A 13995-nucleotide genomic window follows, 5' to 3' on the forward strand; every position below is an offset into this window, starting at 1 on the left:
AATTTGGATTACTTGACTTGAGTGTATTTAAGTGCATGTTTTTAAAGACTTTGTCTAAATGTGATGCAAATCGGAGCTGATACTTGAGCATCTTCTTTGCCTTAGGTAAAAAAACGAGAATAAATGTGGTAGTTTTAGCTCTAGGGATTCCCTTGATTTGAAAATTCACTGTGCTTGTGATGGGATAGAAATCAAAGAAAACTGGAGACAAAGTTGGGGGAAACAGTTTCTTTTATAGGTAGGGTCTGGTGCCTTTAACAACCGCATGCCCAAAGTTCAATATATAACACTTTCCCCATCACTGCATCTTCATTAGTGCTGTACTGTATTTTTTTTTTAGAAGTCAGCATTTTTAGGGGAAAGTTACCTTTTGAAGGATGCAAGAAGATGCACTCCCCTGCCTTCTATGATTTTGTGTGTGTGTGAATGAAATGTTCACATTGTTCTCCAAAATGCTGCTGCTTCATTGCCTTATTTTTTTTAATAATGAATTTTATTAGTATTTTCCACACAACAACAAAAACACACAAGATATCAAAAGATAACAATACACAACACACAAAAATCAACATTCAAAAACTAAAAAAGACCAAACAAACAAACAAAACAAAACAAAAGAAAACAAACAAATCCATATCTTACAAGTTAATATTATAAACACTAAAACAACAAGACATTGACTTCCACCAATCCCACAGCACCTCCTTTATCTCTCATTCTGTCTTCCTGTCTTCCTGTTTTCTTTATCCTCTCTATCCTAACATCTAGATATAAATGTCCTTTCACTTCACAAGGTTATTCCCATTGCCTTATTTTTTTCATAAAAGGCCTTCACTGCATTAACTCAGCAGATCTGGAATTATGTAGATGTGATGACATCATAGACCTATGTAGCCAATTAGATTTGATGGTGGTATCTTGGAGGACAAAGGAAGCAGCGTTGCCCATGCTCTCTGACCCAGCCCCATTATTGTTTGTTGAAGCACTTCAATACCTGTACTTAAAAACAAAACAAACCAGAAATTCCCCCAAGGACATAAACTTGCAAATAGTTCCCAAGAAATGGGGTGGATGGATGGATGCGAAACTCATCCCCGGTTTTGGCTCTGTTTTAATTTGCATCCTGAGAAAAGCTTGATACGATTATTATTTTTAATGCAACTTCATAGGCACTCGCAGCAAAAATGATAGTAGCTCTTAAAAAAGAAGAAGACTCAATAGTACAGCAGAATGCTAAGAAAACGTGTCTCGCTGCATTCACATTTTCACTTGGCTATTAATCATGGGACTTCCATACTCAAAAGCAATGTATTTATAATTGGACCACATCTCTACAGTATAAACCCCACTTGGAAGATATCATAGATGCATGTTATTATTGGTGGATGAAACCCTTAGTCTCAAATCATGTTCCAACTGGCAATGAGAGTGACACTATAGGATGCTAATTTTCACACACTCCCTCAACTTCCACCCATGGATTGGGACCTGCTGGATACTTGAGAGTTTCCCTGTTTTTATTTTTAAAGATCCAGGCATACAGTAAAATTGGGAGGTTTCCAGAAGCTGAAATGGGGGAAAGGGCTTCTTTTCAAAAGTGGGATTCCTGCCAAATGAACCTCCTTCTTAGGCTTAAACTATTCCCCACGTTCCATATCACCCGAAACATTTATAAAATGCAGAAAAGGTGAGAGACCATCATGAATAAATAATCTGTAATAGCAGAGATTTCCTGATATGAAAAGAAAAGAATTAAGATGCTCTTGTTTTCAAACAGTACCCTGGCAACTGGGGATTTTTCTAGCTGTGAGCTAGAGAATTACAAATTTTAGACAATGATGTATTGACGAAAACAAACAAAGGCTGAATATCAGAAATACTCCAGGGGCTGACAGAAATCTCAAGAAGGCACTTTCTCTCTTTTTTTTTAAGGTAGTCCAGCTGACAATGACATTTGACGACATATATTTTCAGTCTTTCGGTAGTGAATTATGAAAACTGTGTAGTTTAAGTATGGGTGTCTTTGGATACTGCTGTTCAAAAATGGAGAAGAAAGTTTGGGGTGAAAATTGCTCATAGAACTACAATTTGTATTATTTCCAGAGAAGTAGATGTGTTAGTCTTTTGGAGCAAAAGCAGGGGGGCGTGTCATCTTAAAGATTAAAAATTATTAATAAACATGTAAGTCTGTAAGGTGCCACAAGACTCTTTGGTAATTTTATATTATATTTACTTTAGGATCTAGGGAAATGGTTGTTTTTTAAAAATTACCTTTTTATTCAAAATTAAAACAAAACATATTATCTAGAAACATATCATCCTTATTTCCCCCTTTTCCCCTCCCTCCCTCCCCCTCCCTCCCCCCACAGAACCCACCCACCCCCACCCCTGACTTCCCTCAGTTCCAGTCTTTGATTTCTCTAAAAATCCTGTTTTCTGCATGTTACATAGTTGTATAGATCCTCAAACTATTTAAGTAATAATTATCAATAAAAAGTTTGTGAATGTTTATTCAAAACCAGCCAAAGAGTCCAGTTCGCTTTGTTGCGTCTTCAAATACTTTGTAAAGGGTTCCCATTCATCTTTAAAGTCACAGTTATCCTTGTCCTGTAGCTTGTATGTCAGTTTTGCCAGTTCTGCATACTCCATCAATTTTTCTTGCCATGATTCTTTAGTTGGGGTTTCTTCAGTCTTCCATCCTTGTGCTACTAAAACTCTTGCGGCTGTTGTCGCATACATGAAGATGTTTTTCAGCTTTTTTGGCAGATCTTTCCCTACAGTCCCTAATAAAAATGCTTCAGGTTTTTTAACAAATGTTAAATGGAACATTTTCTTCAATTTGTTATATATCATTTCCCAAATTTTTTTAATTACCTTACAATCTAGGATCTAGGGAAATGTTTAATGGATGGCAAACTGCCAGCTGGAAGAATGGATCGTGCCTCCAAGTTTTTACTTTGGGAAGGACCAAAGCTCAGAGGTAGAGCATCAGTGTTGCATGCAGAATGTCCTGAGTTCAATTCCCGGCATCTCCAGGCAGTCACTGCCAGTCAGAGTGGGTAGTTCTAGCTGGATGGGCCAATGGTCGAATTAAGTAAAGGCAGCTTCCTATGTTTCTAGGTACAACAATTAAATTTGGGGTGTGATCAAATGTTTGCTAACCACTGATAAGGAAAATACATGTTTTCCACAAAGAAGTATTCCACACTTTGATGTGACAGTGCTGTATGTCGCATGCATGTCGCATGTGACAGCCATCTTCAAATATGTCACATGGAAGATGGAGCAAGCTTGTTTTCTCCTGCTCTGGAGAGTTGGAGTCAAACCAATGGCTCCACATTACAAGAAAGGAGATTCCGACTAAACATCAGGGAAAGCTTTCTAACAGTAAGAGCTGTTCAACAGAGGAATGGTCTCCCTCGGGAGGTTGTGGACTCTCCTTCCTTGGAGGTTGGGTGGCCATCTCTCATGGATGCCTTAGCTGAGATTCCTTCATTGCAGGGGGTTGCACTAGATCAGTGTTTCCCAACCTTGGGCCTCCAGCTGTTTTTGAACTACAATTCCCATCATCCCTGACCACTGGTCTTGCTAGCTAGGGATGATGGGAGTTGTAGTCCAAAAACAGCTGGAGGCCCAAGGTTGGGAAACACTGGACTAGATGACTCTTGAAGTCCCTTGTAACTCTACAATTCTACGATTCTATGTAAATACACACATCTGTATGTAGTTCCTTGCCTGAGAGCTCCAGTACTGCTAGACAGTGTTGAGTTTCTTATGGAGCCTGGCAGTCACAAGGCAGGCAGAGTCACGCAGCAAAACAAACAAAGCAATTCTGGCTCCATGACCTCTGTCAAGAGAATAAAACAGCCCTTGAGAATACAGAAGTAGGCTAGCCCCACTTGAGACCAAGGGTATTCACCATGCACGTGGCTTTATAACTCAACTTGGAGAGGATTTTTGACATATAGTTTCCCTAAACAACGACCACAGAGCCAGAAGTCAAAGGCTTATAGACTTTCCTTGAATCTCTTATAAACAAGTGTGAATTGATCCTGATGGGATTTCATTTTTGTTGTTGCTCTTTGAAAAAACTTCAGGGCAGGTATGAATGTTGTTTCTGGATCACAGCCCCTAGTCTGAGCATTTTGAATGCAAAGCATTCGTTCCCAAACTGTGTGACGGAGTATATTGTGGTGCTGTAAGAGAGCATTTAGGGTGCCATGGAAAAGAAATACAGCGAGCCCCAAATGCTCACCCACAAAGGAGGTTGCCACTGTGTCTCTGCATGATGTACTGCTCTCGATTTTCTTCCTTCCAGTCTGGCTCTTTGGGGAGGCAGATTCATTCTGTCTCTCTGCATGGGTGCAGATGGATCATTCAGCCACTCCTGATGCAGATGTATGGCCTACTTTTGGCAAGGTATGTTGAATGGGTTACTGCTCTGAGCTGGCCTCCTCCCAATCAAAAAACATATCTAGATCAATTACTCATACAGAGCAACAGGAAGTGGACTCCTCCTCTATATGTGGCTCATTCATTTCCTGTTGGCTTTTGTTTATTTATGAACCATCTTGGTATTTCTCCTTGAAGTCAAAGGTGGCATACAAATAACAGTAACGATAATATATTTTTTAAAATAAATCATTCCACTATGTAAAGGCCCACTATTTCAGCAATGAGGGTGAAGTGTTTGGCTAATTCTGTTTCAGGAAAAAAAAGACCTGTGGTCCTCACTGGTAGTTTGGGAAATATAACAGAAATGGGGGGGGGGGTCAGTTGGTCAGTTAAGTGGGCCTGCAGTTGGTCAGTCCAGTTCTTCAATAGCAAAAGCTCTCTGATTTTGTAACAGCAAAACTCCATACTCAAAACTCCATACTCTCGGACAGGAGATATAGAAGTAGAATCAGTACCAACAGGCTAAAAAATAGCTTCTATCCGTGGGCTGTTAGGCTGTTGAACGAAAAATAACATAGCGAAATTGACTTGCGAGGTGGTGTGTTGTTCGATAAGAGATTGAGTGGGGTTTTTTGGGAGGGGGAGGCTCGTTTAATTTCATTGTACACAGGTTGTACAATGACAATAAAGGTATTATTATTATTATTAAAAGAAACAGGCCCAAGCACAACACAGCAACAGTGGCAGCTGCACCAAGTGAGAGGCCAAGTTGACCAGCACATAGCTACTGGGACAAAGCTACTGGGAGACTTGAAAGTGCAACCATATTGATTTTGGACCTCTGTGTAATTCTTGTAAACGGAGCTCTCATCTCCAGAGAAGCTAAATTGAGAATAAGGAAGAGAATGAAGTTTGAAGAAGCTATGTAGCTTCATTGCGGATGGAGTCAAACAGGGTTCAGATTTGTATACAAGGTAACTGGGAAAATGCGCTGTTCCCCTGGGTTATTTGGCCCATCCATTATTCACAGCTCAGCTTTAACTTGTGCTGCCTAAATGGAACACGTCAAAACATGAACAATCAGTCCATTGCGGGGAGGAGAAGGGAAGAGGGTGGCTCTGAGGACACTGTGGAGTTCTAAGAGTGTCTTCAGTCAATGGGCCCTGCAAGCAGCAAGCAACCACCCTCGCTGTATCTGTGCAGGCTCCATTTAGCCATTTGCCAGTAGATGGAGTAGTTAAATCATCTGTCTGTCATCCATCTCTTTTGATCTGTTTCTAAACGGCCAATCTCCACAGTTTGTAGGCACTGTTAAATTCTCACCTCCTGGCTTCAAAGTGCCTTGACAGCCACATCTTTCTTCTGCTGGGTGACGAGTTTTAGGTTTTATAGCTAACCTCTCTGAACCAAGAAAGAGGAAATAGTTCAAGGCTTCCCCGAAGGTGGAATGAGATGAAACAATGGCCTGGTGGCAGGCGGTGCTCACCCTTACTGCTGTGGTGGCAGAGGGGCGGGTGGGTAGAAGAAAGCAGAACAAATGAAAGGGGAAAGAACAGAGCCCACAACGTAATTTCAGTACTACTGTTAGAACTAACTTTTCAACAGGGAGCTGACTGCCCACTAACCCAAACCACATCATCCGTATATTTCCGACCAAAATACAAATAGAGTCCCATTGTGGCAAGACTGCAGACTTTTCCCACAAGATCAGGGATGGATAGGAAACCAGTGTAACTCCAGATGCTGCTGGACTACAACTCCCATCATCCTTGGCTATTGGCCAGGCTGTCCGAGGTTGGGTTGATGGTAGTTGAGGTCCCAACAATATTTTGTGGGCCACAGGCTGTAGGCCAGGGTTGCCCAAACTTGGGTCTCCAGCCTCTTTTTTTGGACTACAACTCCCATCATCCCTAGCTAGCAAGAACAGTGGTCAGAATTGATGGCAACTGTAGTCCCAAAACAGCTGGAGACCCAAAGGCTTACCTTGAACCTTGCAATCCCAATCCTTCTGAATGAGCCATCTGTTATCCACCCGAAAATGGCAGCTGCATGCCTTGCTCTTCCTGTTATCTCTGTGACATGTATCTGATGTGATAGCATCATGACAGCCTACCATTGTTAGGACACTGGCTACACCCTGACAACCTGTGATGTGGGGGCACAGGAATGGAATGAAATTTGGAGTATCACAAAACAAGGTAAATTGTACTAAACTTTACAGAGGAGAGAGAGAATAAGGCAAGTGGCCGCCATTTTTGGTGGCGGCTCCATGTTTCTGGCATTGTACTAATGCCAGTGTACTGAAAGAAGCAAAGATCACCATTGTCAAAGCAATGATTCTTCAATATCAACTTTGTTGGACTGGTCATGTTGTTCGGATGCCTGATTATCATCTGCCAAAGCAACCACTCTATTTGGAACTTAAAAATGGAAAGCGTAATGCTGGCTGCCAACAAAAGAGGTCCAAAGACTCTCTCAAGGCAAATCTAAAATATGTAGTATAAACACAGACAACTGGGAAACACTGGCCTGCAAGCGCTCCAATTGGAGAACAGCCTTTACCATAGGTGTCATGGGTTTTGCAGATGCTTGTATTCAGGACAAAAGGGAGAAACACGCTAAGAGGAAGGCATGCTTGGCAAACCCTCACCATGATCAGCTCCTGCCCAGAAACCTATGTACCCACTGTGGAAGGATGTGTGGATCCAGAATTGACCTCCAAAGTCACTTACTGCTTCACTTTTAAAACCGTGTTTATGGAAGACAATCTTACTCGGCTATGAGTGATCGCCATAGAAGACGACTGTACTAGCCTTTGTTTCGCTTCTTATATAGCCCCCAAACCTATGCCAATTTGTGGCAAAATGACTTAAATTAATACCTACCACCACCATATTAAAATGTTTAGAGAAAGGAATTTATGTAAACCATGGGAGGAGTGACTTGTGGACTACTTGACTACATCCCAGCATCCTTGGCCATTGGTCATACTGGCTGGAGCTGATGGGATTGGAGTTCGACAACATGGAGGGGGCACACGGTCCCTACACTGATGTAAAAACCCCCACAAAACCCAAATTTTAAAAAAATAAAACAAAGAGTCATGTCCCACATGCATAATATTTGGGTGGGTCTGAATTTTCTGGCGACAAGAAATAATATGAGCATTTCTTTTGAAGTGCAAATTCCATTCCCTCCTCAATATACGCTTGCCTCGGTGCAAGCATTACACTGAAGGTAAAAAAAAGAAAATGGACATTCTGTGCTTGTTAATGACTCTGAAATCAATCTGCATTGGCTGTTTCATCCGCAATTCGGCTGCAGTTTGAAATTTAAGAGAGAGAAAGGGAGTATACATCTGCTTGGCTGGAAGCAAAGTGCAATTCTACACTGAGGCAATATGCATATCAATGGACACTGGCCAGAAACCAGAGCTTTGTGGGTGGAAAAAAAATCTATTTAACAGACAATGGAAAATCAGCCAGTCTGAAGGCATGTGTTGGCTGTTCCTGGGAAGAAGAAAAGACAGAGTCGTGTGTAGTGGGGAAAATAAGTGCTTTTAGAAGCCCACAAAGCACAGGTAGAGATGAGAAGAAAAGGATCAAACGTTTCAAGGGATGGCTCACAATTGAAATGTGAACCCCAGGCAATTTTCAAACGCCCTCCAAATAAATCCCATCACTGGTATGTGGCACTTGTTGCCCTTATCCTAACGTTTTTTGTTTGAAGACAAACCTTTCAAGCTCAGATCTATGCTCTGCTCATTGCATCAAGCGACTGCTAAACAAAGCTGGCAAATGATCCCTCCCTCCATCTTTTCAAGCAGATTCAATGGCCTGGTGGCTTTTGATGCGTTTCCAGCAGAAGCGGGTGTTAAGCCACCTACGTATATTCCACAGCAGCTCCCACTTAGGTTGTGACCATTATCATAGCATAGGATATGACTCTCATATCCACTTCTGGTCCTCTGAGACTTCACTTAAAGGTAAAGGTAAAGGTACCCCTGCCCGTACGGGCCAGTCTTGACAGACTCTGGGGTTGTGCGCCCATCTCACTTAAGAGGCCAGGGGCCAGCGCTGTCCGGAGACACTTCCGGGTCACGTGGCCAGCGTGACATCGCTGCTCTGGCGAGCCAGAGCCGCACACGGAAACGCCGTTTACCTTCCCGCTGGTAAGCGGTCCCTATTTATCTACTTGCACCCGGAGGTGCTTTCGAACTGCTAGGTTGGCAGGCGCTGGGACCGAGCAGCGGGAGCGCACCCCGCCGCAGGGATTCGAATCGCCGACCTTTCGATCGGCAAGCCCTAGGCGCTGAGGCTTTAACCCACAGCGCCACCTGCGTCCCGAGACTTCACTTACTAGCCAATAATTCCTGGTGGGGTAGGGGCAGGCTAATCTGTCAACTTTGGTTTCTCTCAGTTTTTCAGTTTTCCAATCTTGAGTTCAGTTCTGGACATTTCCACATCAGTTTGCATTTAAAAGATAAATAAATACATCTTTACAAAAATGCATCACATTTTTTGTGTGCAAATTTCTCCCAATAAACACATCATTGTATGCAATTTTGCCTAATATACACATTTTTGCATATCTATTCCTCCACTGTATTCCATTCCCTGAATTTGAGTCTCCAGCCTTTTTTTGGACTACAACTCCCACCATCCCTAGGTAGCAGGAACAGTGGTCAGGGATGATGGGAATTGTAGTCCCCAAACAGCTGGAGACTCACATTTGGGAAACCCTGCTCTAGGTGCTTACTGCTCAGGCTGCTGCTGCCCTCAAAGACTTATGCTATCCGACATTGAACCTTGGAATCCCGGCCTGCAAATCCACCTGCCTGAAGAGGGGCCGAACAGACTTAATAAACAAAAGTAGCTTTCAAAGTGAAGAGTTGTGAGACTTCTCCCAAATTTTCTGCATGTAGGCAACTTTTTGTATGGGAAGAACATTCCCTAATATAAGCTGGGAATGGTTCAGCTTGGACAAATCTCATTTCCTTGATCAGCTCAAGGAAAGCGATACGTTTGAGAATGTGCTGGTCCTATGTGTAAATGAAAACCTCAACTTTGTATCTCTTGGCAGAGTTTTCTTCTAATCTTCTAGTTTTTATATTCCAGTTATTTAAAGGGAAATGTTGACCAGTCTTCATCAGTCTGGGGTCCTCCAGATGTGTTGAATTCCAGCTCCCAACCGCTTTGGCCAGCATAGTTTGCTGGTTGGGATTAATGGGAGTTGTAGCCCAAACTTTCAGGACACCATCTCCAAATGCTTGGTACAGCTTTAAATGCTTCCCAAGTATTTGGCTCACTATGTACCAGGCGATTAAGTATCTCTAAGATATGAAACTGCAAATCTGCCCAGGGATAGGGGAAGGGATTTATGAACAACATTTTTCTGGCTGCTTCCCAGCGAAGGATATGCATAATACTGAGTGGTATCATTTAACAGAGAGAAGAAGAGAGGAAATCTTCACATTCTTTACCCATCCCTCCTTGCCCCATATATTTAAAAAATACGACCGTATATGCATTTCCTCTCACTCAACAGTTTATATGTGAGTCTCTCTCCAGTGTTTTTATTTTAACATTAGAGGCTCCACAATTTTCACATCCCCCAGTCATCCAAAAGCCCTGTTTAAATGACACTACTTATTGTTCATATGATCCCAATATGGACCTGCTGTATTTTTTCTTCTTTTAAAAAACCCTCAATAGTTTTCACCAGGGTACCATTAATTGTTACAAAATGTGGTTTGCTTAATGTACTGACATTAAACAAAGCCAGATGTAGCTAAGGAGTGAAATATCCAGATGAAATTATGATTTAACGGAGAAACTATGTGTGGATTAAGGTATACGAGTGCATGTGTGTGTAGCTGACAACCATTGGAAGATGCAATCCATAGCCCCATCTGTCTTTACAAACCAATTCTCTTTATTCTTTTATTGCTAGGATGATTTTAATATTGTATTCATCTTATACATGTATTGGGAATGGCCTTGGGAGGCCCTCGCAGGGCAGAAAGGTGTTACATAAATGTATAAATAAGATCAATAAAATAAATTTGCCAGTCATTGTCAGATGGTTTTATTTGATGCCAAATCAGTCTTGTGATATGTTTCAGAGTGACTTAAATGCCCATTTACAGAAATTGAGATGTCTCCTTCCAAAGATAGTCCGAGGGTTTTGCAGAAACAAAGAAGGCCTATAACTGGTCCATTCAAGCATGTTACCCCATTGTCCAGAAGAGAAACAGAGTACACCTCTGGGGAGAGAAGAATCAATCAATTTCTGTCACATATGTTCATTCTATCCCATTTTCATTGTATTTTTTTTTTTAAAAAAAGTCTGCATAAAGGTTCACATTCAAATATGAATTTGAAATGTGCTTTTTCTCAAAATATACATTAAAAAAAACCCTTTGATTTATTTATTTTAGCCAAATATTAAACATCTGGGAAGTGTGCGAGTTGGTGGACAACTCAGCCATACACAGCTAAGCGATACAAACCCAGGAGGTGTGGAATCAGGTCAGTCCATTTCAGAATTTACAAGGGGTGAATTCCTTAAGCATCCCTCACCTTCCTCTGGCACGCTGGGTTCTCCTTTCAGACATGCACTGCCCGTCACATCTTTTGCATCCTGTTAGTATCTCCCGTTTCCAGGCTTTCTTCATAATTGCCTTCTTCATCTGGAAGATGAGGTTGATGATATATCTGTCTCTTAATGGAGTGAAGGTGATCTTCTCATTAGGGAAGATTAACTCATAGGTCATATTATGTTAAATTGATTAAAGGAGGTGCTGGCTGCGTGTATAATAATATCGCAGTAATAAGGGTTCAGGAAAGGAAGCTTTCCTGTGTCTGCCCAATTCCAGTGTGAGATTTCTGCCTCTCTCTCATGCATACACTGCTGCCTTTGAGGTGCTAAAACAAAGAATCTCTTGTTAAGTGTGCACAGAAAGGCGGGGATCCATCTTGAAATGTTAGTACTTCCTGCAGATTTGGTCCCATTCACGATAGTGAGTGTCACTACACATGCTGTTTCAGCACTTATGATGGGACAGATCTCAAGTCTCTGGAGCCTTGAGGAGATGATCAAACCGAGCAGAATGTCATGATGACAAGTTAGAGCCAAAGGACCATTCTGTTTCTTTGAGAGCATTTTGCTCTCACCTGTGACTCCACATCCACCAGGCTGCATCAGTGGGTTATCCAACAGTGCCAGCTCTAGGCCCCTTAGCCATAGTCCATTGATAGGCTCTGCCCCCTAACCCATGCAGCTCTACTTCTTTGTCTGCCTGGCTCTGTCTCCTGAATTCACCAACCTTCACCCACTGCTACAGGGTCTGAGCCTCAGTCAACAGAGCAAGACCAATACCACTGCTTATACAGTCGTACCTTGGAAGTCAAACAGAATCCGTTCCAGAAGTCCGTTTGGCTTCCAAAATGTTTGGAAACCAAAGTGCTGCTTCTGATTGGCTGCAGGAAGCTCCTGCAGCCAATTGGAAGCCGTGGAAGCCCCGTTAGATGTTTGGGTTCCAAAGAACGTTCGCAAACCAGAACACTTACTTCTGTGTTTGCGGTGTTCAGGATCCAAAACGTCCAAGTACCAAGGCATTCGGGATCCAAGGTATGACTATGTTGACGCAATGGGGGTCTCTAGTGAGTGTGTATGTTTCAGGTTTTCTTTCAAAGGTAGAGATTCCCATAAAAAGAAGGCCTGGTTCCCCAAGGGATCATAGAATTGCCGAGTTAGAAGCAACCATGAGGGACATCTAGTGCAATTCTCTGCAATGCAGGAATCTCAGCTTGAACATACATGATAGGTGGCCATCCTACCTCTTCTTAAAAACCTCCAGTGAAGGAGAGTCTACCACCTTCTGAGCGAGTTGGTTCCACAGTCAAACAGCGCTTACTGTCAGTACAGTGGTACCTCGGGTTAAGTACTTAATTCATTCCAGAGGTCTGTTCTTTACCTGAAACTGTTCTTAACCTGAAGCACCACTTTAGCAAATGGGGCCTCCTGCTGCCGCCACACCGCCGGAGCACGATTTCTCTTATCATCCCGAATCAAAGTTCTTAACTATTTCTGGGTTAGCAGAGTCTGTAACCTAAAGCATATGTAACTTGAAGCGTATGTAACCTGAGGTACCACTGTACATTATTCCTGATGTTTCGTCGGAATCTCCTTGCTTTGGGATTGTGAAATGTTGGATGAGGGAAAGATTGCTGGCTGTTTCACTAGACTTCTTCCAGGACTTAAAGCTACTGAAGAATGAGGTGGGAAGGAGGAGGTTCCTGCTTCACTTCTCACCTCAGTGCCTCACAGGAAGCCTGAACCTCTAAGAGGGCCCAAGCAGTAGGATGATGGCCTCCTTGATCTGATAAAAAAGTCCATCATTGTCCAGTAATGTGTCCTCACAGTGGCCAAATTGATACCTATGGTGAGCCCACAAGCAGGGTCTGGGTGAAACAGCACTCTGCCTGGTTGCCTTCCCAGCAACTGGTATTGAGAGGCATAATGCCTCAGAGAGTGGAGGGAGAACACAGCCATTGTGGTTAGTGGCCACTGATAGGCTTATTCTCCATGAATATGTCTAACCCCCTTCTAAAGCCATCCACATTGCTGAACATCACTACATCCTGGAGGAGCAAATCCCATAGTTTATGTGCTGTGTGGAGCAGCACCTCATTGTGTGCCCCCTTTAAAGGTGTGCAATGGTCCTTAACTCATTGTGGGTGCTTCTACTTCTCTTGTCGATCACGAACTCCTGGACCACCGCCTTGCCGACGTGGGGATCCAGGGCACAGTCCTTCAATGGCTGCACTCGTTTCTCTCTGGTCGGGGACAGAGGGTGGCGCTTGGGGGTGAATTGTCATCGCGCCACTCCTTGGTGTGTGGAGTGCCTCAGGGTGCAATACTCTGCCCGATGCTTTTCAACATCTTTATGCGCCCCCTCGCCCAGCTTGTTCGGAGTTTTGGGCTGGGCTGCCATCAGTATGCTGATGACTCCCAACTCTATCTGTTGATGGATGGCCATCCTGACTCGGCCCCAGACACACTGATCAGATACTTGGAAGCTGTGGCTGGATGGTTACGTGGGAGCCGTTGAAGTTAAATCCTTCGAAGACAGAGGTCCTCTGGCTGGGACGGGACGATATGGGATTGAGGGGGCAATTCCCATCTCTTGCGGGGGTGCAATTAGTGCCAGCACCATCCGTTAAGAGTTTGGGTGTAATCTTCGATACCTCCCTCTCCATGGAGGCGCACATTGCAGCTATAACAAAGGTGGCATTTTTTCATTTCCGCCAAGCTAAGCAGTTGGCTCCTTACCTCTCTCGCCCTGACCTAGCGACTGTGATCCACACGACGGTCACCTCCAGACTGGATTATTGTAACTTGTTCTACATGGGGCTGCCCTTGAGACTGACTCAGAAACTCCAGCGGGTGCAGAATGCCGCAGCGAGACTCCTTACGGGGTCCTTGCTGAAGAGATCACATTCACCCGGTGCTATACCAGCTGCATGGCTCCCGGTAGAGTACAGGATCAGCTTTAAGGTGCTGGTTTTAACCTTTAAAGCCCTATACGGCCTAGGA

The 13995-nt window shown here is 43.3% G+C and overlaps 3 long non-coding RNA genes across 3 annotated transcripts in view; 1 reads left to right on the forward strand and 2 right to left on the reverse strand.

The window, feature by feature from the left end:
* Positions 1 to 2492: 2492 nt before the first annotated feature.
* Positions 2493 to 6461, reverse strand: LOC307217317. The gene is made up of 4 exons (XR_013839560.1): positions 6379 to 6461; positions 4606 to 5889; positions 4256 to 4514; positions 2493 to 3116 (listed from the first exon to the last, which is right to left on the reverse strand). It is a non-coding gene; the product is annotated as an uncharacterized lncRNA (long non-coding RNA).
* Positions 6462 to 6540: 79 nt separating this feature from the next.
* Positions 6541 to 13995, forward strand: part of LOC307216628 — a 33633-nt gene continuing 26178 nt past the window's right edge. The window contains exons 1-2 of the long non-coding RNA XR_013839234.1: positions 6541 to 6593; positions 10835 to 10925. This is a non-coding gene — a long non-coding RNA (uncharacterized lncRNA). The remainder of the gene's footprint in view (positions 6594 to 10834; positions 10926 to 13995) is intronic.
* On the reverse strand, positions 10467 to 11970 carry LOC307216626. The gene is made up of 2 exons (XR_013839232.1): positions 10977 to 11970; positions 10467 to 10660 (listed from the first exon to the last, which is right to left on the reverse strand). It is a non-coding gene; the product is annotated as an uncharacterized lncRNA (long non-coding RNA).

This window comes from Podarcis cretensis (genome assembly GCF_951804945.1).
Source record: "Podarcis cretensis genome assembly, chromosome: 5".
In the NCBI taxonomy this organism is placed as follows: domain Eukaryota; kingdom Metazoa; phylum Chordata; class Lepidosauria; order Squamata; family Lacertidae; genus Podarcis; species Podarcis cretensis.